Consider the following 25,617-nt stretch of genomic DNA (forward strand, 5'->3'; position numbering starts at 1 on the left):
TGTGACATCAGATCGGAAGCGCTGGTTTTAGGTGTTGGGCTTGGCTCGACGCGCCGGGGGTGCGAGGGCCCTCATATCGCTGCTTGCAGCTTTAATTATTATTATTATTATTATTATTATTTTACCGAAAGAATGCCTTTTTGAGGGCTTTAACATGCTCAAAACTCTGAATTTTGCACACATGCCAGGTCTGGTGAAAAATTTTGTATTTTAATGGTTTTACATATGAGCACTGGGAAATGGCTCTGTAGCGCCACCTATGCCTTGTTAAATGCAGCCCTACGAACACATCGTTTTAGCTACATGTATGAAATTTGGCACACATGTGTATCATGCCAAGACGAACAAAAAAGTCAGTGGGACCATTGACGCAAACCCAACAGGAAGTCCGCCATTTGGAAGTGAAGGTGACATTTTGGCTCTAATTTTGCCATTTCCATGCCTCGAACTTTTCGAACTCCTCATTGGAATTTCATCGTACAAGCTTCATATTTGGTCAGTGTCAACTACACACCTGGGCCATGTTAAATTGCGGAGCTTTTGAGTTTTCGGGATACGGTGAGGCCGTGGCGCCACGGCGAATTTCGATGACTCGCCATGAAAATCTTATTGCCTCTCGTTCTGTCATACATTGTCCGACCTTGACCAAAGTGGACACATATGATAAGGCTCCACCCCTGAACATATTTCAACTGCCATATTTGACATCAGGGACAGCGCCACCTAGTGGGAACAGGAAATGTCATGTTTTACACTTTGGGGTACAGTATTGTAATGGGTGTTATCTGCAGCCTCAAATTTCTCCAGGAAAGCCTTAAGGAGTTGGTCTTGGGTTACAGAGAAAACTGTGAGTTTTCGCTGAAGGGTGTGACCCCACCAGCATGGCGAACATTGATGTCTCGCCATGAAGAAACAAATTAGTGTAACTCAATGAAATCCAATGTGATCAGTACCAGATTTTACAGGGATGATGTCAGACCCGCCCTGAACAGATTGATATGCCCATTGTCAGGAATACGTAGAGCGCCACCTAGTGGCACCAGGAAATGTCATGTCTTTCATTTTGTTGTACTGATTTTCACAGGTTCATCGTGGCCACCTCAAAAGCGGTGAGTGTCACCATCAGTCCTTCATGATGCTTCTGTGCGAAAATTGTGACTTTAAACTGAACGGCGCACCCTGGTGGCAACGCGGTCCACCATGAAAGACGAAGTGGCTTTTGAGGGGCTTGGAAATTTAAAAAGTCTTGGAATTTGGCCCAAACCTCCAATGTGATGAGGGCTTTGTTGTTATGTGATCATTTTCCTTGAACAGTGCAAAATGGCTCCACAGCGCCCCCTACAAAATTTCAAAACATCAGCCCCTGCTCTGTGTTTTATTTATAAGTCTGAAACCTGGTAAGCTTATGGAGGATATCAAGATGTACAAAAAAGTCTCTTAGAGCAATATCCCCAATCCAACAGGAAGTCAGCCATTTTAAAATTAAGGTGTAATTTTAGCCACTTTTCCCCCTCTTTTCAGGCCTCATACTTTGACGAACTCCTCCAAGGGATTTCATCAGATTAACCCGATCTCCTGTGTGTGGAATCTAAAGACCTTTGTGATGTTAAATTGCGAAGCTTTTTACGTTCAGGGAAACGGGGTGGCCATGGCGGCACGTGGAGTTTCAATCACTCGCCAAAAAGCAGTAACCTGCTGTCGCTCAAAAACACAATGTCCAATCTCTCCCAAAGTTCGCAGGCGTGATGAGACTCAAGGTCGGAAATGTTTGTTATCCCATTTGTCAGTAATGGTTAGAGCGCCACCTAGTGGGACGACTATAATAATGATTGAATGAGACGAGTCGTTAGCTGGCGGTTCTAGGCATGAATTCCATCAATGTGACATCAGATCGGACGTGCTGGTTGTAGGTGTTGGGCGTGGCCCGACGTGCCGGGGTGCGAGGGCCCTCATAATGCTGCTTGCAGCTTTAATTATTATTATTATTATTACGGCAAATGAATCGGCCTTTTGAGGGCCTAAACATGCTCAAAAACTCTTGGAATTTTGCACACGCATCAGGTCTGGTGAACATTTACGTATTTTAATGTCCTCAGAAATATCAAGGGAAAATTGGCTCAGTAGCGCCACCTAGAAAAATGAAAAACGCGAGCCCCCGGTGTAGGTATGACCTACATGTATGAAACTCGGAACACGTATCTACCGTTAGGAGACGCACAAAAAAGTCTGTTATGGCCATGTCCTAAACCCAACAGGAAGTCCGCCATTTTGGATTGAAGGTGACATTTTGGCTCTAATTTTGCCATTTCCATGCCTCAAACTTTTTCGAACTCCTCCTTGGGATTTGGTTGTATAAACTTCATATTTGGTCAGTGTCAACTACACACCTGGGCCATGTTAAATTGCGGAGCTTTTGAGTTTTCGCGATACGGTGAGGCCGTGGCGCCACGGCGAATTTCGATGACTCGCCATGAAAATCTTATTATCTCTCATTCCCTCATACATGGTCCGACGTGGACCAAGGAGCACACATACGATAAGGCTCCACCCCTGAACATATTTCAACTGCCATATTTGACACCAGGGACAGCGCCACCTAGTGGGAACAGGAAATGTCATGTTTTACACTTTGGGGTACAGTATTGTAATGGGTGACATCTGCAGCCTCAAATTTCTCCAGGAAAGCCTTAAGCAGTTGGTCTTGGGTTACAGTGAAAACTGTGAGTTTTCGCAAAAGGGTGTGACCCCAGCAGCATGGCGAACATTGAGGTCTCGCCATGAAGAAACAAATTAGTATAACTCAATGAAATCCAATCTGATCAGTACCAGATTTTACAGGGATGATGTCAGACCCGCCCTGAACAGATTGATATGCCCATTGTCAGGAATACGTAGAGCGCCACCTAGTGGCACCAGGAAATGTCATGTCTTTCATTTTGTTGTACTGATTTTCACAGGTTCATCGTGGCCACCTCAAAAGCGGTGAATATCACCATCAGTCCCTCTTGATGCTTCAGTGAGAAAATTGTGACTATAAACTGAACGGCGCACCCTGGTGGCAACGCAGTTCACCATGAAAGATGAAGTGGCTTTTGAGGGGCTTGAAAAGTTTAAAAAGTCTTGAAATTTGGCACACAGCTCTAATGTGATGAGGGATTTCTTTTTATATGTTCATTTTCCTTGAACAGCGCAAAATGGCTCCACAGCGCCCCCTACAAAATTTCAAAACAACAGCCCCTGCTCTGTGTTTTATGTATGAGTTTGAAACCTGGCAAGCTTATTGGAGATATCAAGATGTACAAAAAAGTCTCTTGGAGCAATATCCCAAATCCAACAGGAAGTCAGCCATTTTAAAATTAATCTGTAAATTTGGCGACATTTTCCCCTCTTTTCAGGCCTCATACTTTGACGAACTCCTCCAAGGGATTTCATTAGATTTACGCGATCTCCTGTGTGTGGAATCTAAAGACCTTTGTGATGTTAAATTGCGAAGCTTTTTACGTTCAGGGAAACGGGGTGGTCATGGCGGCACGTGGAGTTTCAATCACTCGCCAAAAAGCAGTAACCTGCTGTCGCTCAAAAACACAATGTCCAATCTCTCCCAAAGGTCGCAGGCGTGATGAGACTCGAGCTCGGAAATGTTTGTTATGCCATTTGTCAGTAATGCTTAGAGCGCCACCTAGTGGGACGACTATAATAATGGTTGAATGAGATGAAATTTTACCTGGTGGTTAAATGCATGAATTCCATCAATGTGACATCAGATCGGAAGCGCTGGTTTTAGGTGTTGGGCTTGGCTCGACGCGCCGGGGGTGCGAGGGCCCTCATATCGCTGCTTGCAGCTTTAATCATTATTATTATTATTATTATTATTATTTCGGCAAATGAATCGGCCTTTTGAGGGCCTAAACATGCTCGAAAACTCATGAAATTTTGCACACGCGTCAGGTCTGGTGAAAATTTACGTATTTTAATGTCCGTAGACATGTCCAGGGAAATTGGCTCAGTAGCGCCACCTAGAAAAATGAGAAACGCGAGCCCCCGAGATGGATATGACCTACATGTATAAAACTCGGAACACATATCTAACGTTCGGAGACGCACAAAAAAGTCTATTATGGCCATGTCCTAAACCCAACAGGAAGTCCGCCATTTGGAAGTGAAGGTGACATTTTGGCTCTAATTTTGCCATTTCCATGCCTCGAACTTTTGCGAACTCCTCAATGGAATTTCATCGTACAAGCTTCATATTTGGTCAGTGTCAACTACACACCTGGGCCATGTTAAATTGCGGAGCTTTTGAGTTTTCGGGTTACCGTGAGGCCGTGGCGCCACGGCGAATTTCGATGACTCGCCATGAAAATCTTATTGCCTCTCGTTCTGTCATACATTGTCCGACCTTGACCAAAGTGGACACATATGATAAGGCTCCACCCCTGAACATATTTCAACTGCCATATTTGACATCAGGGACAGCGCCACCTAGTGGGAACAGGAAATGTCATGTTTTACACTTTGGGGTACAGTATTGTAATGGGTGACATCTGCAGCCTCAAATTTCTCCAGGAAAGCCTTAAGGAGTTGGTCTTGGGTTACAGAGAAAACTGTGAGTTTTCGCTGAAGGGTGTGACCCCAGCAGCATGGCGAACATTGAGGTCTCGCCATGAAGAAACAAATTAGATTGATATCAATCTGAACAGATTGATATGCCCATTGTCAGGAATACGTAGAGCGCCACCTAGTGGCAACAGGAAATGTCATGTCTTTCATTTTGTTGTACTGATTTTCACAGGTTCATCGTGGCCACCTCAAAAGCGGTGAATATTAACATCAGTCCCTCATGATGCTTCAGTGAGAAAATTGTGACTTTAAACTGAACGGCGCACCCTGGTGGCATCGCGGTTCACCATGACCAATGAAGTGGCTTTTGAGGGGCTTGGAAAGTTTAAAAAGTCTTGAAAATTGGCACACACCTCTAATGTGATGATGGATTTCTTTTTATATGTTCATTTTCCTTGAACAGCGCAAAATGGCTCCACAGCGCCCCCTACAAAATTTCAAAACAACAGCCCCTGCTCTGTGTTTTATGTATGAGTTTGAAACCTGGCAAGCTTATTGGAGATATCAAGATGTACAAAAAAGTCTCTTGGAGCAATATCCCAAATCCAACAGGAAGTCAGCCATTTTAAAATCACTGTGTAAATTTGGCGACATTTTCCCCTCTTTTCAGGCCTCATACTTTGACGAACTCCTCCAAGGGATTTCATTAGATTTACGCGATCTCCTGTGTGTGGAATCTAAAGACCTTTGTGATGTTAAATTGCGAAGCTTTTTACGTTCAGGGAAACGGGGTGGTCATGGCGGCACGTGGAGTTTCAATCACTCGCCAAAAAGCAGTAACCTGCTGTCGCTCAAAAACACAATGTCCAATCTCTCCCAAAGGTCGCAGGCGTGATGAGACTCGAGCTCGGAAATGTTTGTTATGCCATTTGTCAGTAATGGTTAGAGCGCCACCTAGTGGGACGACTATAATAATGGTTGAATGAGATGAAATTTTACCTGGTGGTTAAATGCATGAATTCCATCAATGTGACATCAGATCGGAAGCGCTGGTTTTAGGTGTTGGGCTTGGCTCGACGCGCCGGGGGTGCGAGGGCCCTCATATCACTGCTTGCAGCTTTAATTAGGGCCCGAGCACTTCGAGTGCGAAGGCCCTATTGTATCTGCTCTGTTTCTTATTATGTGTGCCTATGCCAAGAGGCACACATATTACTATTCGTCGGATTTATTATGTGTGCCTATGCCAAGAGGCACACATATTACTATTCGTCGGATTTGTTATTATGTGTGCCTATGCCAAGAGGCACACATATTACTATTCCTCGGATTTATTATTATTATTATGTGTGCCTATGCCAAGAGGCACACATATTACTATTCCTCGGATTTATTATTCTTATTATTATTATTATTATTATTATTTTCCTTTTTCCGCCTGAAATTTTGCAGTGTATCTCGACCCGCAGTTTTGGACAAGCTTCATATATGTTACCTCATTTTGTGCGGCTGGATCTGGAATGGTGTGCTATGACTTTTGGTGTTTATGAATATTATAGTTTTTTAAATATTAATATTTTAGTAAAAATTTTCCCGCGCTCCTCTGCCAAACAGTTTTGACAATAGGGGTACATATGTTACATCATTTTGTGCGGCTGGAGCTGGGCTAGTATGGTGTGACTTTTGGTGTTTATAACTTTTATAGTTTTTGAAATATTTAGATTTTAGTGCAAATTTAGGCCAATTTCTAGGCTCCTGAGAAAGATTCTGCTTTTGGCACCATAGAAACAGACTTCATTTGTGGTGTCTTGGCTCTCTCTAGTGGTATACCGGGAGTAGTACAGCCGAAAAGATTTTATCCTTGTGTTGAAAACTCCATATCCCACAATTCATAGCACGCCTCTACAGAGTGAACAATGGCGGCCACCACTTCGTTTTATATGTCTTTTATTCGTGTTTCTAGGTCACAAAATAAACTTTTAAGATATTTTCAGGCGAGAATGTAGGTGTGTAAACTTCAAATATCTGCTTGTTTTATCAAGACATCCCATATTTAGCGACAGTGCTCTGACGACGTTGGTCCTGCCTGACAGCTAGCCGGCTACCTAGCTAGCTGCCGCACTTGGCTGCAAATGGATAGCGAGGGGACTCTCTCTGTCGTTTCACCTCCCCGGTCTCTCGCAAATGCTCGCATAGAATCGGAGTTACAGCTGGATGTGGAAAAATAACTGAGTTGTTTGGTGGTGCTATAACGCGGAGCTACAACAGTGGGCAGCTATCCACCGGTGTATGACAGAAAGGACATGCCGCGACCGCCGATCGACCGGTGTTTGCTAACGCGGAGGTCAATCGTGGATCAGGGAAAGCGAAGGCAGGAGCGTGAGGTGAACTGAATTTCAGGTAAGAAGTTATGACCTGCACTCTATTTGGGTCAGATATAAACCGAGTTTAGGTGTAGTTTATTTAGCAGCAGTTCTCTTATGTGTTGCTGATAGCCGGCTAGCTAGCTAGCGCCGCTAGCATAGTTAGCTAGCACCGCTAGCGACCCTTCGTGAAAAAGCACCCAGGCTTGGCTTATATTGAGGCGGGTGAAACTCGTGTCAGCACCCGGTCGCTCGCCGACAGTATGTGTTTTAGCTGGACTTATTTTTCGTTTATATGGACCGATGATTTATTTATTTATTCATTTTAGTAACGGTATAAACAGTGAAAGGTGGTGGATTGGCCAGATGTAAACTTCAAATATCTGCTCGTGTTACCAAGACATCCCATATTAGCTCTGATGTTTTCGGTGCCTGCAAAGAGCTAGACAGGTAGCTAGCTAACCCGAGCTGGCTGTCTTTTTGACTCAGGGTCATAGCTGGACTTATTTTTCGTTTTTATGAGCCGATGAGGGTTTTTTTTTTAGTAACGGTACAAACAGTGAAAGGCGGTGGATTGTCCAGATGCTGGTCGATGTGGAAAAAATAACTGAGTTGTTTGGTAGTCGCTGACGCGGAGCTACAACCGAGGGCAGCTATCCACCGGTGTGTGTCAGAAAGAACATGCGGGGAACGAGGCGGCGAGGCGACCGCCGATCGACCGGTGGTAGATCGTGGATCAGGGAAACCGAAGGCAGGAGAAGCAGGCGGCTGCCGGTCGGAGCGTGAGGTGAACTGAATTTCAGGTAAGAAGTTATGACCTGCACTCTATTTGGGTCAGATATAAACCGAGTTTAGGTGTAGTTTATTTTCGTTGTGCTGACTTTTTACAATCAGTTATAATAACTCGTACTGCGTGGTAGCTAGCACGATGGAGTTTCTATACAGCTGTGTGCCCGCTAAGTTACTGATGTTGAACTTTATGACAGCCTCCCCTGTCATTCTCTCGCCTGTTCAAACTTCAGTCATGAAACTGATCAATGATCGGCTTTTCTCTCTTGTTTGTTTATCGCGCTAAACAACAGCAGCACGTTTAAGCTTGATCAGCTGTTGTTAGAATTCATTTGATTTTAATTTCTAGTATCAGCTGATGTTTGCTGGAGCCACAGCTGTAGAAGCGGCTGGTCGAAACCAGGAGATGACCTTACTGAATCATCAAGCTGAACTGGTGATGGAGAAACAGGTTTACCTTTTTTTTAGGTGACATGAATGAGTTGAAGGGAAGTTATGAACTGTTTCTGAGAGAAATAAACACCAAGCTCCTTTTTTTATTTAGCTGACAGCTGGTAACTGTGCAGGGGCGGATCTAGCAAAGCTTTTGCCAGGGGGCCAGGTAGGGCATTAACAGAGAAAGGTGGACACAAAGATATACTTTTCTTTCTTACTCTCATACAGGGAGTGCAGAATTATTAGGCAAGTTGTATTTTTGAGGAATAATTTTATTATTGAACAACAACCATGTTCTCAATGAACCCAAAAAACACATTAATATCAAAGCTGAATGTTTTCGGAAGTAGTTTTTAGTTTGTGTTTAGTTTTAGCTATTTTAGGGGGATATCTGTGTGTGCAGGTGACTATTACTGTGCATAATTATTAGGCAACTTAACAAAAAACAAATATATACCCATTTCAATTATTTATTTTTACCAGTGAAACCAATATAACATCTCCACATTCACAAATATACATTTCTGACATTCAAAAACAAAACAAAAACAAATCAGCGACCAATATAGCCACCTTTCTTTGCAAGGACACTCAAAAGCCTGCCATCCATGGATTCTGTCAGTGTTTTGATCTGTTCACCATCAACATTGCGTGCAGCAGCAACCACAGCCTCCCAGACACTGTTCAGAGAGGTGTACTGTTTTCCCTCCTTGTAAATCTCACATTTGATGATGGACCACAGGTTCTCAATGGGGTTCAGATCAGGTGAACAAGGAGGCCATGTCATTAGTTTTTCTTCTTTTATACCCTTTCTTGCCAGCCACGCTGTGGAGTACTTGGACGCGTGTGATGGAGCATTGTCCTGCATGAAAATCATGTTTTTCTTGAAGGATGCAGACTTCTTCCTGTACCACTGCTTGAAGAAGGTGTCTTCCAGAAACTGGCAGTAGGACTGGGAGTTGAGCTTGACTCCATCCTCAACCCGAAAAGGCCCCACAAGCTCACTTTGATGATACCGGCCCAAACCAGTACTCCACCTCCACCTTGCTGGCGTCTGAGTGGACTGGAGCTCTCTGCCCTTTACCAATCCAGCCACGGGCCCATCCATCTGGCCCATCAAGACTCACTCTCATTTCATCAGTCCATAAAACCTTAGAAAAATCAGTCTTGAGATATTTCTTGGCCCAGTCTTGACGTTTCAGCTTGTGTGTCTTGTTCAGTGGTGGTCGTCTTTCAGCCTTTCTTACCTTGGCCATGTCTCTGAGTATTGCACACCTTGTGCTTTTGGGCACTCCAGTGATGTTGCAGCTCTGAAATATGGCCAAACTGGTGGCAAGTGGCATCTTGGCAGCTGCACGCTTGACTTTTCTCAGTTCATGGGCAGTTATTTTGCCCTTGGTTTTTCCACACGCTTCTTGCGACCCTGTTGACTATTTTGAATGAAACGCTTGATTGTTCGATGATCACGCTTCAGAAGCTTTGCAATTTTAAGACTGCTGCATCCCTCTGCAAGATATCTCACTATTTTTGACTTTTCTGAGCCTGTCAAGTCCTTCTTTTGACCCATTTTGCCAAAGGAAAGGAAGTTGCCTAATAATTATGCACACCTGATATAGGGTGTTGATGTCATTAGACCACACCCCTTCTCATTACAGAGATGCACATCACCTAATATGCTTAATTGGTAGTAGGCTTTCGAGCCTATACAGCTTGGAGTAAGACAACATGCATGAAGGGATGATGTGGACAAAATACTCATTTGCCTAATAATTCTGCACTCCCTGTATAAAATATTTAGCTTTTATTAAATAGTTATCTGAATCTTACAACCAAAGTTTGTATAATAATACACAAGATTGGCTGTAGACCATTGTTCATCATTCAGAACACTGTGTAAAAATAACAAAAAACAAAAAGTGAATGCAAAAGTGCATAAATATTTATTTTACGTGTTTGATATGTGTGGCGGGGCGTGGTCTGCAGTGCCGCTGCAGGGGAGGTGGACCCACCTGAGGGGCATCTGCAATCACACCTCTCGGGCGTAGTCTGTGCTCTCTCGGCTGTTTTTTGGGTGTGTGTCGGGCTGTGAGTTGAAAAGCTACAGCTGGCTGGGAGGGTACACCAACCATGTGTGAAAAGTGGTCCATAACGTACTGGTTCAAAGTGTGTTCGTGCAAACATTGTCGGGGTCTGCCGTGGTACAGAGGGACTTCTGCTTATGAACCTGTGTGCACAGCGTCTGCAAATCGGGCTGTACAAAGTGACCTCATCTTTACCCAAAACTGTAAGCTGTCATCTGTGAGGCGCGAGCGGTGTTTGTTTTTACCATAATTCATGGTGGAGAATGGCTGCTCTTCTGAGTTTTGCTGTCTGTAGCCGTATGAATGGAAAACTACACAGATTAGCAGCGGCATAGGCACACATAAAATTTCTTCTGAAATTTTCGCTTTCTAGTTATTATTATTATTATGTGTGCCTATGCCAAGAGGCACACATATTACTATTCGTCGGATTTATTATTATTATTATTATTATTATTATTATTCTCCAGTTTCCGCCTGAAATTTTGCAGCGAATCTCGCCTCGCAGTTTTGAGACAAGCTTCATATATGTTACCTCATTTTGTGCGGCCGGATCTGGAATGGTGTGCTATGACTTTTGGTGTTTATGAATTTTATAGTTTTTTAAATATTAATATTTTAGTGAAAATTTTCCCGCGCTCCTCTGCCAAACAGTTTTGACATTAGGGTTACATATGTTAGATCATTTTGTGCGGCTGGAGCTGGACTATTATGTTATGACTTTTGGTGTTTATAACTTTTATAGTTTTTTAAATATTAATATTTTAGTGCAAATTTAGGCCAATTCATCTTTTGGCGCCAAATAAACAGACTTCATTTGTGGTGTTTGGCTCTCTCTAGTGGTATGCCGGGAGTGGTACAGCCTGTGTACCCTTATTTGGATTACCGTAATGATGACAATTTCAACGGTGCGCACAGCGTCGCTGCTTTCAGGAGCCCTTGGAATTTTTAAGGTTGCGCAAATCATTCAAAAGTTACGGTAATGCTTGGTGGAAAACTCAATATCCCACAATTCATAGCACGCCTCTACAGAGTGAACAATGGCGGCCACCACTTCGTTTTATATGTCTTTTATTCGTGTTTCTAGGTCACAAAATAAGCTTTTAAGATATTTTCAGGCGAGAATGTAGGTGTGTAAACTTCAAATATCTGCTTGTTTTATCAAGACATCCCATATTTAGCGACAGTGCTCTGACTACGTCGGTCCTGCCTGACAGCTAGCCGGCTACCTAGCTGGCTACCTAGCTAGCTGCCGCACTTGGCTGCAAATGGATAGCGAGGGGACTCTCTCTGTCGTTTCACCTCCCTGGTCTCTCGCAAATGCTCGCATAGAATCGGAGTTACAGCTGGATGTGGAAAAAATAACTGAGTTGTTTGGTGGTGGAGCTACAACAGAGGGCAGCTACCCACCGGTGTGTGACAGAAAGGACATGCCGCCAACGAGACATATGAGGCCGGGCAGGCGATTGCTAACGCGGTGGTCAATCATGGATCAGGGAAAGCGAAGGCAGGAGCGTGAGGTGAACTGAATTTCAGGTAAGAAGTTATGAACTGCACTCTATTTGGGTCAGATATAAACGAGTTTAGGTGTAGTTTATTTAGCAGCAGTTCTCTTATGTGTTGCTGATAGCCGGCTAGCTAGCTAGCGCCGCTAGCATAGTTAGCTCGCGCCGCTAGCAACCCTTCGTGAAAAAGCACCCAGGCTTGGCTTATATTGAGCGGGTGAAACTCGTGTCAGCACCCGGTCGCTCTCTATTTGGGTCAGATATAAACCGAGTTTAGGTGTAGTTTATTTAGCAGCAGTTCTCTTATGTGTTGCTGATAGCCGGCTAGCTAGCTAGCGCCGCTAGCATAGTTAGCTCGCGCCGCTAGCAACCCTTCGTGAAAAAGCACCCAGCTTGGCTTATATTGAGGCGGGTGAAACTCGTGTCAGCACCCGGTCGCTCTCTATTTGGGTCAGATATAAACCGAGTTTAGGTGTAATTTATTTTCGTTGACCTTTTACAATCGTAATGCCACGGGAGTTTATATACAGCTGTGTGCGTACTAAGTTACTGACGTTGGACTTTATTTTATTCATTAGGGTTAGTTCATAGAGTTGCCGTGCCGTACAAACGGAATCGTCCCACATTCAGAGAAAACATTATGATTTATTCTGTCGTTACGAAGCCTCCCCTGTCATTCTCTCGCGTGTTGAAACGTCAATCATGAAACTGATCAATGATCGGCTGTTCGCTCTTATTTATCGCGCTAAACAACAGCAGCACGTTTAAGCTTGATCAGCTGTTGTTAGAATTCTTTTGATTTTAATTTCTAGTATCAGCTGATGTTTGCTGGAGCATGAAGATGAAATCAGGAGATGTCCTTACTGAATCATCAGAGCTGAACTGGTGATGGAGAAACAGGTTTACACTTTAGGTGACATGAATGAGTTGAAGGGAAGTTATGAGTTGTTTCTGAGAGACAAAGACCAAGCTCCTTTTTTGTGTAGCTGACAGCTGGTAACTGTGCAGGGGCGGATCTAGCAAAGCTTTTAGGGGGGGGGAAGCTAGGGCATTAACAGAGAAAGGTGGACACAAAGATATACTTTTCTTTCTTACTCTCATATAAAATATTTAGCTTTTATTAAATAGTTATCTGAATCTCACAACCAAAGTTTGTATAATAATACACAGGATTGGCTGTAGACCATTGTTCATAATTCAGAACACTGTGTAAAAATAACAAAAAACAAAAAGTGAATGCATGTGTGAAAAGTGGTCTATAATGTAATGCTTCAAAGTGTGTTCATGCAAACATTGTCGGGTCTGCCGTGGTACAATGGGACTTCTGCTCATGAACCTGTGTGCACAGCGTCTGCAAATCGGCGCTGTACAAAGTAACTTCATCTTTACACAAAACTGTAAGCTGTCATCTGTGAAGCGTGAGCGGTGTTTGTTTTTACCATAGTTCATGGTGGAGAATGGCTGCTCTTCTGAGTTTTGCTCTCTGTAGCCGTATGAATGGCAAACTACAGTGATTAGCAGCGGCATAGGCACACATAAAATTTCTTCTGAAATTTTCGCTTTCTAGTTATTATTATTATTATTATTATTATTATTCTCCAGTTTCCGCCTGAAATTTTGCAGCGAATCTCGCCCCGCAGTTTTGAGACAAGCTTCATATATGTTACCTCATTTTGTGCGGCCGGATCTGGAATGGTGTGCTATGACTTTTGGTGTTTATGAATTTATAGTTTTTTAAATATTAATATTTTAGTGAAAATTTTCCCGCGCTCCTCTGCCGAACAGTTTTGACATTAGGGTTACATATGTTAGATCATTTTGTGCGGCTGGAGCTGGACTATTATGTCATGACTTTTGGTGTTCATAACTTTTATAGTTTTTTAAATATTAATATTTTAGTGCAAATTTAGGCCAATTCATCTTTGGCGCCAAATAAACAGACTTCATTTGTGGTGTGTTGGCGCCATCTTTTGGTCCCATTGAAACAAATTTCAAACTTCATTTGTGGTGTGTTGGTTCTCTCTAGTGGTATGCCGGGAGTGGTACAGCCTGTCTACCCTTATTTGGATACCGTAATGATGACAATATCAATGGCGCGCACAGCCTCGCTGCTTTCAGGAACCATTGGAGATTTTAAGGTTGCGCGAACCATTGAATAGTTACGGAAAACACAATGGCTTCTATGCTTGGTGGAAAACTCCATATCCCACAATTCATAGCATGCCTCTACCGAGTCAAACAATGGCGGACACCACTTCGTTTTATATGTCTTTTATTCGTGTTTCTAGGTCACAAAATACACTTTTAAGATATTTTCAGGCGAGAATGTAGGTGTGTAAACTTCAAATATCTGCTCGTTTTATCAAGACATCCCATATTAGCGACAATTCTCTTAAGTTTGCTGATAGCCGGCTAGCTAGCTAGCTAGCTAGCGCCCCTTCGTGAAAAACCACCCAGGCTTGGCTGATAGTGAGGTGGCTAAAATTTGTTTAATCGCCCGATCGCTCGGCAAGGGTCTGTGTCTTAGCTGGACTTATTTTTCGTTTATATGGGCCGATGATGCTGGTCGATGTGGAAAAAATAACTGAGTTGTTTGGTGGTGGAGCTACAACAGAGGGCAGCTATCCACCGGTGTGTGACAGAAAGGACATGCCGCCAACGAGACATACGAGGCCGGGCAGGCGATTGCTAACGCGGTGGTCAATCATGGATCAGGGAAAGCGAAGGCAGGAGCGTGAGGTGAACTGAATTTCAGGTAAGAAGTTATGACCTGCACTCTATTTGGGTCAGATATAAACCGAGTTTAGGTGTAGTTTATTTAGCAACAGTTCTCTTACGTGTTGCTGATAGCCGGCTGGCTAGCTAGCTAGCGCCGCTAGCTTAGCTAGCTAGCGCGGCTAGCGACCCTTCGTGAAAAACCACCCAGGCTTGGCTGATAGTGAGGTGGCTAAAATTTGTTTAATCGCCCGATCGCTCGGCAAGGGTCTGTGTCTTAGCTGGACTTATTTTTCGTTTATATGGGCCGATGATGCTGGTCGATGTGGAAAAAATAACTGAGTTGTTTGGTGGTGGAGCTACAACAGAGGGCAGCTATCCACCGGTGTGTGACAGAAAGGACATGCCGCGAACGAGACATACAAGGCGGTGAGGCTACCGCCGATCGACCGGTGTTTGCTAACGCGGTGGATCAGGGAAAGCGAAGGCAGGAGCGTGAGGTGAACTGAATTTCAGGTAAGAAGTTATGACCTGCACTCTATTTGGGTCAGATATAAACCGAGTTTAGGTGTAGTTTATTTTCGTTGTGCTGACTTTTTCAATCACTTACAATAACTCGTACTGCGTGCTAGCTAGCACAACGGAGTTTGTATACAGCTGTGTGCGCACTAAGTTACCGATGTTACCGATGTTGAACTTTATGACAGCCTCCCCTGTCATTCTCTCGCCTGTTGAAACTTCAGTCATGAAACTGATCAATGATCGGCTTTACTCTCTTGTTTGTTTATCGCGCTAAACAACAGCAGCACGTTTAAGCTTGATCAGCTGTTGTTAGAATTCTTTTGATTTTAATTTCTAGTATCAGCTGATGTTTGCTGGAGCATGAAGATGAAATCAGGAGATGTCCTTACTGAATCATCAGAGCTGAACTGGTGATGGAGAAACAGGTTTACCCTTAGGTGACATGAATGAGTTGAAGGGAAGTTATGAACTGTTTCTGACAGACAAATATACACCAAGCTCCTTTTTTTGTGTAGCTGACAGCTGGTAACTGTGCAGGGGCGGATCTAGCAAAGCTTTTGCCAGGGGGCCAGGTAGGGCATTAACAGAGAAAGGTGGACACAAAGATATACTTTTCTTTCTTACTCTCATATAAAATATTTAGCTTTTATTAAATAGTTATCTGAATCTTACAACCAAAGTTTGTATAATAATACACAAGATTGGCTGTAGACCATTGTTCATCATTCAGAACACTGTGTAAAAATAACAAAAAACAAAAAGTGAATGCAAAAGTGCATAAATATTTATTTTACGTGTTTGATGTGTGTGGCGGGGCGTGGTCTGCAGTGCCGCTGCAGGGGAGGTGGACCCACCTGAGCGGCACCTGCAATCACGCCTCTCGGGCGTAGTCTGTGCTCTCTCGGCTGTTTTTGGGTGTGTGTCGGGCTGTGAGTTGAAAAGCTACAGCCGGCTGTTTGGGTACACCAACCATGTGTGAAAAGTGGTCCATAACGTAATGCTTCAAAGCGTGTTCATGCAAACATTGTCGGATCTGCCGTGGTACAATGGGACTTCTGCTCATGAACCTGTGTGCACAGCGTCTGCAAATCGGCGCTGTACGAAGTAACTTCATCTTTACACAAAACTGTAAGCTGTTATCTGTGAAGCATGAGCGGTGTTTGTTTTTACCATAGTTCATGGTGGAGAATGGGTGCTCTTCTGAGTTTTGCTCTCTGTAGCTGTATGAATGGCAAACTACACTGAATAGCAGCGGCATAGGCACACATAAAATTTCTTCTGAAATTTTCGCTTTCTAGTTATTATTATTATTCTCCAGTTTCCGCCTGAAATTTTGCAGCGAATCTCGCCTCGCAGTTTTGAGACAAGCTTCATATATGTTACCTCATTTTGTGCGGCCGGATCTGGAATGGTGTGCTATGACTTTTGGTCTTTATGAATTTATAGTTTTTTAAATATTAATATTTTAGTGAAAATTTTCCCGCGCTCCTCTGCCAAACAGTTTTGACATTAGGGTTACATATGTTAGATCATTTTGTGCGGCTGGAGCTGTTTATAACTTTATAGTTTTTTAAATATTAATATTTTAGTGCAAATTTAGGCCAATTCATCTTTTGGCGCCAAATAAACAGACTTCATTTGTGGTGTCTTGGCTCTCTCTAGTGGTATACCGGGAGTAGTACAGCCGAAAAGATTTATCCTTGTGTTGAAAACTCCATATCCCACAATTCATAGCACGCCTCTACAGAGTGAACAATGGCGGCCACCACTTCGTTTTATATGTCTTTTATTCGTGTTTCTAGGTCACAAAATAAGCTTTTAAGATATTTTCAGGCGAGAATGTAGGTGTGTAAACTTCAAATATCTGCTTGTTTTATCAAGACATCCCATATTTAGCGACAGTGCTCTGACTACGTCGGTCCTGCCTGACAGCTAGCCGGCTACCTAGCTAGCTGCCGCACTTGGCTGCAAATGGATAGCGAGGGGACTCTCTCTGTAGTTTCACCTCCCCGGTCTCTCGCAAATGCTCGCATAGAATCGGAGTTACAGCTGGATGTGGAAAAAATAACTGAGTTGTTTGGTGGTGCTATAACGCGGAGCTACAACAGTGGGCAGCTATCCACCGGTGTATGACAGAAAGGATATGCCGCGAATGAGACATACGAGGCAGGCGACTGGTGTTTGCTAACGCGGAGGTCAATCGTGGATCAGGGAAAGCGAAGGCAGGAGCGTGAGGTGAACTGAATTTCAGGTAAGAAGTTATGACCTGCACTCTATTTGGGTCAGATATAAACCGAGTTTAGGTGTAGTTTATTTAGCAACAGTTCTCTTACGTGTTGCTGATAGCCGGCTGGCTAGCTAGCTAGCGCCGCTAGCTTAGCTAGCTAGCGCGGCTAGCGACCCTTCGTGAAAAACCACCCAGGCTTGGCTGATAGTGAGGTGGCTAAAATTTGTTTAATCGCCCGATCGCTCGGCAAGGGTCTGTGTCTTAGCTGGACTTATTTTTCGTTTATATGGGCCGATGATGCTGGTCGATGTGGAAAAAATAACTGAGTTGTTTGGTGGTGGAGCTACAACAGAGGGCAGCTATCCACCGGTGTGTGACAGAAAGGACATGCCGCCAACGAGACATATGAGGCCGGGCAGGCGATTGCTAACGCGGTGGTCAATCATGGATCAGGGAAAGCGAAGGCAGGAGCGTGAGGTGAACTGAATTTCAGGTAAGAAGTTATGAACTGCACTCTATTTCGGTCAGATATAAACCGAGTTTAGGTGTAGTTTATTTTCGTTGTGCTGACTTTTTCAATCACGTACAATAACTCGTACTGCGTTCTAGCTAGCATGACGGAGTTTCTATACAGCTGTGTGGGCATGTTGAACTTTATGACAGCCTCCCCTGTCGAAACTTCAGTCATGAAACTGATCAATGATCGGCGTTTCTCTCTTGTTTGTTTATCGCGCAAAACAACAGCAGCACGTTTAAGCTTGATCAGCTGTTGTTAGAATTCATTTGCTTTTAATTTCTGGTATCAGCTGATGTTTGCTGGAGCTACAGCTGTAAAAACGGCAGATGTCCTTACTGAATCATCAGAGCTGAACTGGTGATGGAGAAACAGGTTTACTCTTTAGGTGACATGAATAAGTTGAAGGGAAGTTATGAACTATTTTTGACAGACAAATACAGGGAGTGCAGAATTATTAGGCAAGTTGTATTTTTGAGGAATAATTTTATTATTGAACAACAACCATGTTCTCAATGAACCCAAAAAACTCATTAATATCAAAGCTGAAAGTTTTTGGAAGTAGTTTTTAGTTTGTTTTTAGTTTTAGCTATTTTAGGGGGATATCTGTGTGTGCAGGTGACTATTACTGTGCATAATTATTAGGCAACTTAACAAAAAACAAATATATACCCATTTCAATTATTTATTTTACCAGTGAAACCAATATAACATCTCCACATTCACAAATATACATTTCTGACATTCAAAACAAAACAAAAACAAATCAGTGACCAATATAGCCACCTTTCTTTGCAAGGACACTCAAAAGCCTGCCATCCATGGATTCTGTCAGTGTTTTGATCTGTTCACCATCAACATTGCGTGCAGCAGCAACCACAGCCTCCCAGACACTGTTCAGAGAGGTGTACTGTTTTCCCTCCTTGTAAATCTCACATTTGATGATGGACCACAGGTTCTCAATGGGGTTCAGATCAGGTGAACAAGGAGGCCATGTCATTAGTTTTTCTTCTTTTATACCCTTTCTTGCCAGCCACGCTGTGGAGTACTTGGACGCGTGTGATGGAGCATTGTCCTGCATGAAAATCATGTTTTTCTTGAAGGATGCAGACTTCTTCCTGTACCACTGCTTGAAGAAGGTGTCTTCCAGAAACTGGCAGTAGGACTGGGAGTTGAGCTTGACTCCATCCTCAACCCGAAAAGGCCCCACAAGCTCATCTTTGATGATACCAGCCCAAACCAGTACTCCACCTCCACCTTGCTGGCGTCTGAGTCGGACTGGAGCTCTCTGCCCTTTACCAATCCAGCCACGGGCCCATCCATCTGGCCCATCAAGACTCACTCTCATTTCATCAGTCCATAAAACCTTAGAAAAATCAGTCTTGAGATATTTCTTGGCCCAGTCTTGACGTTTCAGCTTGTGTGTCTTGTTCAGTGGTGGTCGTCTTTCAGCCTTTCTTACCTTGGCCGTGTCTCTGAGTATTGCACACCTTGTGCTTTTGGGCACTCCAGTGATGTTGCAGCTCTGAAATATGGCCAAACTGGTGGCAAGTGGCATCTTGGCAGCTGCACGCTTGACTTTTCTCAGTTCATGGGCAGTTATTTTGCGCCTTGGTTTTTCCACACGCTTCTTGCGACCCTGTTGACTATTTTGAATGAAACGCTTGATTGTTCGATGATCACGCTTCAGAAGCTTTGCAATTTTAAGACTGCTGCATCCCTCTGCAAGATATCTCACTATTTTTGACTTTTCTGAGCCTGTCAAGTCCTTCTTTTGACCCATTTTGCCAAAGGAAAGGAAGTTGCCTAATAATTATGCACACCTGATATAGGGTGTTGATGTCATTAGACCACACCCCTTCTCATTACAGAGATGCACATCACCTAATATGCTTAATTGGTAGTAGGCTTTCGAGCCTATACAGCTTGGAGTGAGACAACATGCATGAAGAGGATGATGTGGACAAAATACTCATTTGCCTAATAATTCTGCACTCCCTGTAAACACCAAGCTCCTTTTTTTGTGTAGCTGACAGCTGGTAACTGTGCAGGGGCGGATCTAGCAAAGCTTTTGCCAGGGGGCCAGGTAGGGCATTAACAGAGAAAGGTGGACATAAAGATATACTTTTCTTTCTTACTCTCATATAAAATATTTAGCTTTTATTAAATAGTTATCTGAATCTCACAACCAAAGTTTGTATAATAATACACAAGATTGGCTGTAGACCATTGTTCATAATTCAGAACACTGTGTAAAAATAACAAAAAACAAAAAGTGAATGCATGTGTGAAAAGTGGTCTATAATGTAATGCTTCAAAGCGTGTTCATGCAAACATTGTCGGGTCTGCCGTGGTACAATGGGACTTCTGCTCATGAACCTGTGTGCACAGCGTCTGCAAATCGGCGCTGTACGAAGTAACTTCATCTTTACACAAAACTGTAAGCTGTCATCTGTGAAGCGTGAGCGGTGTTTGTTTTTACCATAGTTCATGGTGGAGAATGGCTGCTCTTCTGAGTTTTGCTGTCTGTAGCCGTATGAATGGCAACTACAGTGATTAGCAGCGGCATAGGCACACATAAATTTCTTCTGAAATTTTCGCTTTCTAGTTATGTGTGCCTATGACAAGAGGCACACATATTACTATTCGTCGGATTTATTATTATTATTATGTGTGCCTATGACAAGAGGCACACATATTACTATTCGTCGGATTTATTATTCTTATTATTATTATTATTATTTTCCTTTTTCCGCCTGAAATTTTGCAGTGTATCTCGACCCGCAGTTTTTGGACAAGCTTCATATATGTTACCTCATTTTGTGCGGCTGGATCTGGAATGGTGTGCTATGACTTTTGGTGTTTATGAATATTATAGTTTTTTAAATATTAATATTTTAGTGAAAATTTTCCCGCGCTCCTCTGCCAAACAGTTTTGACAATAGGGTACATATGTTACATCATTTGTGCGGCTGGCGCTGGGCTAGTATGGTGTGACTTTTGGTGTTTATAACTTTTATAGTTTTTGAAATATTTAGATTTTAGTGCAAATTTAGGCCAATTTCTAGGCTCCTGAGAAAGATTCTGCTTTTGGCACCATAGAAACAGACTTCATTTGTGGTGTCTTGGCTCTCTCTAGTGGTATACCGGGAGTAGTACAGCCGAAAAGATTTTATCCTTGTGTTGAAAACTCCATATCCCACAATTCATAGCACGCCTCTACAGAGTGAACAATGGCGGCCACCACTTCGTTTTATATGTCTTTTATTCGTGTTTCTAGGTCACAAAATAAACTTTTAAGATATTTTCAGGCGAGAATGTAGGTGTGTAAACTTCAAATATCTGCTTGTTTTATCAAGACATCCCATATTTAGCGACAGTGCTCTGACAACGTCGGTCCTGCCTGACAGCTAGCCGGCTACCTAGCTAGCTGCCGCACTTGGCTGCAAATGGATAGCGAGGGGACTCTCTCTGTCGTTTCACCTCCCCGGTCTCTCGCAAATGCTCGCACAGAATCGGAGTTACAGCTGGATGTGGAAAAAATAACTGAGTTGTTTGGTGGTGCTATAACGCGGAGCTACAACAGTGGGCAGCTATCCACCGGTGTATGACAGAAAGGACATGCCGCGACCGCCGATCGACCGGTGTTTGCTAACGCGGAGGTCAATCGTGGATCAGGGAAAGCGAAGGCAGGAGCGTGAGGTGAACTGAATTTCAGGTAAGAAGTTATGACCTGCACTCTATTTGGGTCAGATATAAACCGAGTTTAGGTGTAGTTTATTTAGCAGCAGTTCTCTTATGTGTTGCTGATAGCCGGCTAGCTAGCTAGCGCCGCTAGCATAGTTAGCTAGCACCGCTAGCGACCCTTCGTGAAAAAGCACCCAGGCTTGGCTTATATTGAGGCGGGTGAAACTCGTGTCAGCACCCGGTCGCTCGCCGACAGTATGTGTTTTAGCTGGACTTATTTTTCGTTTATATGGACCGATGATTTATTTATTTATTCATTTTAGTAACGGTATAAACAGTGAAAGGTGGTGGATTGGCCAGATGTAAACTTCAAATATCTGCTCGTGTTACCAAGACATCCCATATTAGCTCTGATGTTTTCGGTGCCTGCAAAGAGCTAGACAGGTAGCTAGCTAACCCGAGCTGGCTGTCTTTTTGACTCAGGGTCATAGCTGGACTTATTTTTCGTTTTTATGAGCCGATGAGGGTTTTTTTTTTAGTAACGGTACAAACAGTGAAAGGCGGTGGATTGTCCAGATGCTGGTCGATGTGGAAAAAATAACTGAGTTGTTTGGTAGTCGCTGACGCGGAGCTACAACCGAGGGCAGCTATCCACCGGTGTGTGTCAGAAAGAACATGCGGGGAACGAGGCGGCGAGGCGACCGCCGATCGACCGGTGGTAGATCGTGGATCAGGGAAACCGAAGGCAGGAGAAGCAGGCGGCTGCCGGTCGGAGCGTGAGGTGAACTGAATTTCAGGTAAGAAGTTATGACCTGCACTCTATTTGGGTCAGATATAAACCGAGTTTAGTTAGTTTTTTCGTTGTGCTGACTTTTTACAATCAGTTATAATAACTCGTACTGCGTGGTAGCTAGCACGATGGAGTTTCTATACAGCTGTGTGCCGCTAAGTTACTGATGTTGAACTTTATGACAGCCTCCCCTGTCATTCTCTCGCCTGTTCAAACTTCAGTCATGAAACTGATCAATGATCGGCTTTTCTCTCTTGTTTGTTTATCGCGCTAAACAACAGCAGCACGTTTAAGCTTGATCAGCTGTTGTTAGAATTCATTTGATTTTAATTTCTAGTATCAGCTGATGTTTGCTGGAGCCACAGCTGTAGAAGCGGCTGGTCGAAACCAGGAGATGACCTTACTGAATCATCAGAGCTGAACTGGTGATGGAGAAACAGGTTTACCTTTTTTTTAGGTGACATGAATGAGTTGAAGGGAAGTTATGAACTGTTTCTGAGAGAAATAAACACCAAGCTCCTTTTTTTTATTTAGCTGACAGCTGGTAACTGTGCAGGGGCGGATCTAGCAAAGCTTTTGCCAGGGGGCCAGGTAGGGCATTAACAGAGAAAGGTGGACACAAAGATATACTTTTCTTTCTTACTCTCATACAGGGAGTGCAGAATTATTAGGCAAGTTGTATTTTTGAGGAATAATTTTATTATTGAACAACAACCATGTTCTCAATGAACCCAAAAAACACATTAATATCAAAGCTGAATGTTTTCGGAAGTAGTTTTTAGTTTGTGTTTAGTTTTAGCTATTTTAGGGGGATATCTGTGTGTGCAGGTGACTATTACTGTGCATAATTATTAGGCAACTTAACAAAAAACAAATATATACCCATTTCAATTATTTATTTTTACCAGTGAAACCAATATAACATCTCCACATTCACAAATATACATTTCTGACATTCAAAAACAAAACAAAAACAAATCAGCGACCAATATAGCCACCTTTCTTTGCAAGGACGCTCAAAAGCCTGCCATCCATGGATTCTGTCAGTGTTTTGATCTGTTCACCATCAACATTGCATGCAGCAGCAACCACAGCCTCCCAGACACTGTTCAGAGAGGTGTACTGTTTTCCCTCCTTGTAAATCTCACATTTGATGATGGACCACAGGTTCTCAATGGGGTTCAGATCAGGTGAACAAGGAGGCCATGTCATTAGTTTTTCCTTCTTTTATACCCTTTCTTGTCAGCCACGCTGTGGAGTACTTGGACGCGTGTGATGGAGCATTGTCCTGCATGAAAATCATGTTTTTCTTGAAGGATGCAGACTTCTTCCTGTACCACTGCTTGAAGAAGGTGTCTTCCAGAAACTGGCAGTAGGACTGGGAGTTGAGCTTGACTCCATCCTCAACCCGAAAAGGCCCCACAAGCTCATCTTTGATGATACCAGCCCAAACCAGTACTCCACCTCCACCTTGCTGGCGTCTGAGTCGGACTGGAGCTCTCTGCCCTTTACCAATCCAGCCACGGGCCCATCCATCTGGCCCATCAAGACTCACTCTCATTTCATCAGTCCATAAAACCTTAGAAAAATCAGTCTTGAGATATTTCTTGGCCCAGTCTTGACGTTTCAGCTTGTGTGTCTTGTTCAGTGGTGGTCGTCTTTCAGCCTTTCTTACCTTGGCCGTGTCTCTGAGTATTGCACACCTTGTGCTTTTGGGCACTCCAGTGATGTTGCAGCTCTGAAATATGGCCAAACTGGTGGCAAGTGGCATCTTGGCAGCTGCACGCTTGACTTTTCTCAGTTCATGGGCAGTTATTTTGCGCCTTGGTTTTTCCACACGCTTCTTGCGACCCTGTTGACTATTTTGAATGAAACGCTTGATTGTTCGATGATCACGCTTCAGAAGCTTTGCAATTTTAAGACTGCTGCATCCCTCTGCAAGATATCTCACTATTTTTGACTTTTCTGAGCCTGTCAAGTCCTTCTTTTGACCCATTTTGCCAAAGGAAAGGAAGTTGCCTAATAATTATGCACACCTGATATAGGGTGTTGATGTCATTAGACCACACCCCTTCTCATTACAGAGATGCACATCACCTAATATGCTTAATTGGTAGTAGGCTTTCGAGCCTATACAGCTTGGAGTAAGACAACATGCATGAAGAGGATGATGTGGACAAAATACTGATTTGCCTAATAATTCTGCACTCCCTGTAAACACCAAGCTCCTTTTTTTGTGTAGCTGACAGCTGGTAACTGTGCAGGGGCGGATCTAGCAAAGCTTTTGCCAGGGGGCCAGGTAGGGCATTAACAGAGAAAGGTGGACATAAAGATATACTTTTCTTTCTTACTCTCATATAAAATATTTAGCTTTTATTAAATAGTTATCTGAATCTCACAACCAAAGTTTGTATAATAATACACAAGATTGGCTGTAGACCATTGTTCATAATTCAGAACACTGTGTAGAAATAACAAAAAACAAAAAGTGAATGCATGTGTGAAAAGTGGTCTATAATGTAATGCTTCAAAGCGTGTTCATGCAAACATTGTCGGGTCTGCCGTGGTACAATGGGACTTCTCATGAACCTGTGTGCACAGCGTCTGCAAATCGGCGCTGTACGAAGTAACTTCATCTTTACACAAAACTGTAAGCTGTCATCTGTGAAGCGTGAGCGGTGTTTGTTTTTACCATAGTTCATGGTGGAGAATGGCTGCTCTTCTGAGTTTTTCTGTCTGTAGCCGTATGAATGGCAACTACAGTGATTAGCAGCGGCATAGGCACACATAAAATTTCTTCTGAAATTTTCGCTTTCTAGTTATTATTATTATTATTATGTGTGCCTATGACAAGAGGCACACATATTATTATTATTCTCCAGTTTCCGCCTGAAATTTTGCAGCGAATCTCGCCCCGCAGTTTTGAGACAAGCTTCATATATGTTACCTCATTTTGTGCGGCCGGATCTGGAATGGTGTGCTATGACTTTTGGTGTTTATGAATTTTATAGTTTTTTAAATATTAATATTTTAGTGAAAATTTTCCCGCGCTCCTCTGCCGAACAGTTTTGACATTAGGGTTACATATGTTAGATCATTTTGTGCGGCTGGAGCTGGACTATTATGTCATGACTTTTGGTGTTCATAACTTTTATAGTTTTTTAAATATTAATATTTTAGTGCAAATTTAGGCCAATTCATCTTTTGGCGCCAAATAAACAGACTTCATTTGTGGTGTGTTGGCGCCATCTTTTGGTCCATTGAAACAAATTTCAAACTTCATTTGTGGTGTGTTGGTTCTCTCTAGTGGTATGCCGGGAGTGGTACAGCCTGTCTACCCTTATTTGGATACCGTAATGATGACAATATCAATGGCGCGCACAGCCTCGCTGCTTTCAGGAACCATTGGAGATTTTAAGGTTGCGCGAACCA

Source organism: Oreochromis niloticus, linkage group LG12, assembly GCF_001858045.2.
Source record: "Oreochromis niloticus isolate F11D_XX linkage group LG12, O_niloticus_UMD_NMBU, whole genome shotgun sequence".
Classification (NCBI taxonomy): domain Eukaryota; kingdom Metazoa; phylum Chordata; class Actinopteri; order Cichliformes; family Cichlidae; genus Oreochromis; species Oreochromis niloticus.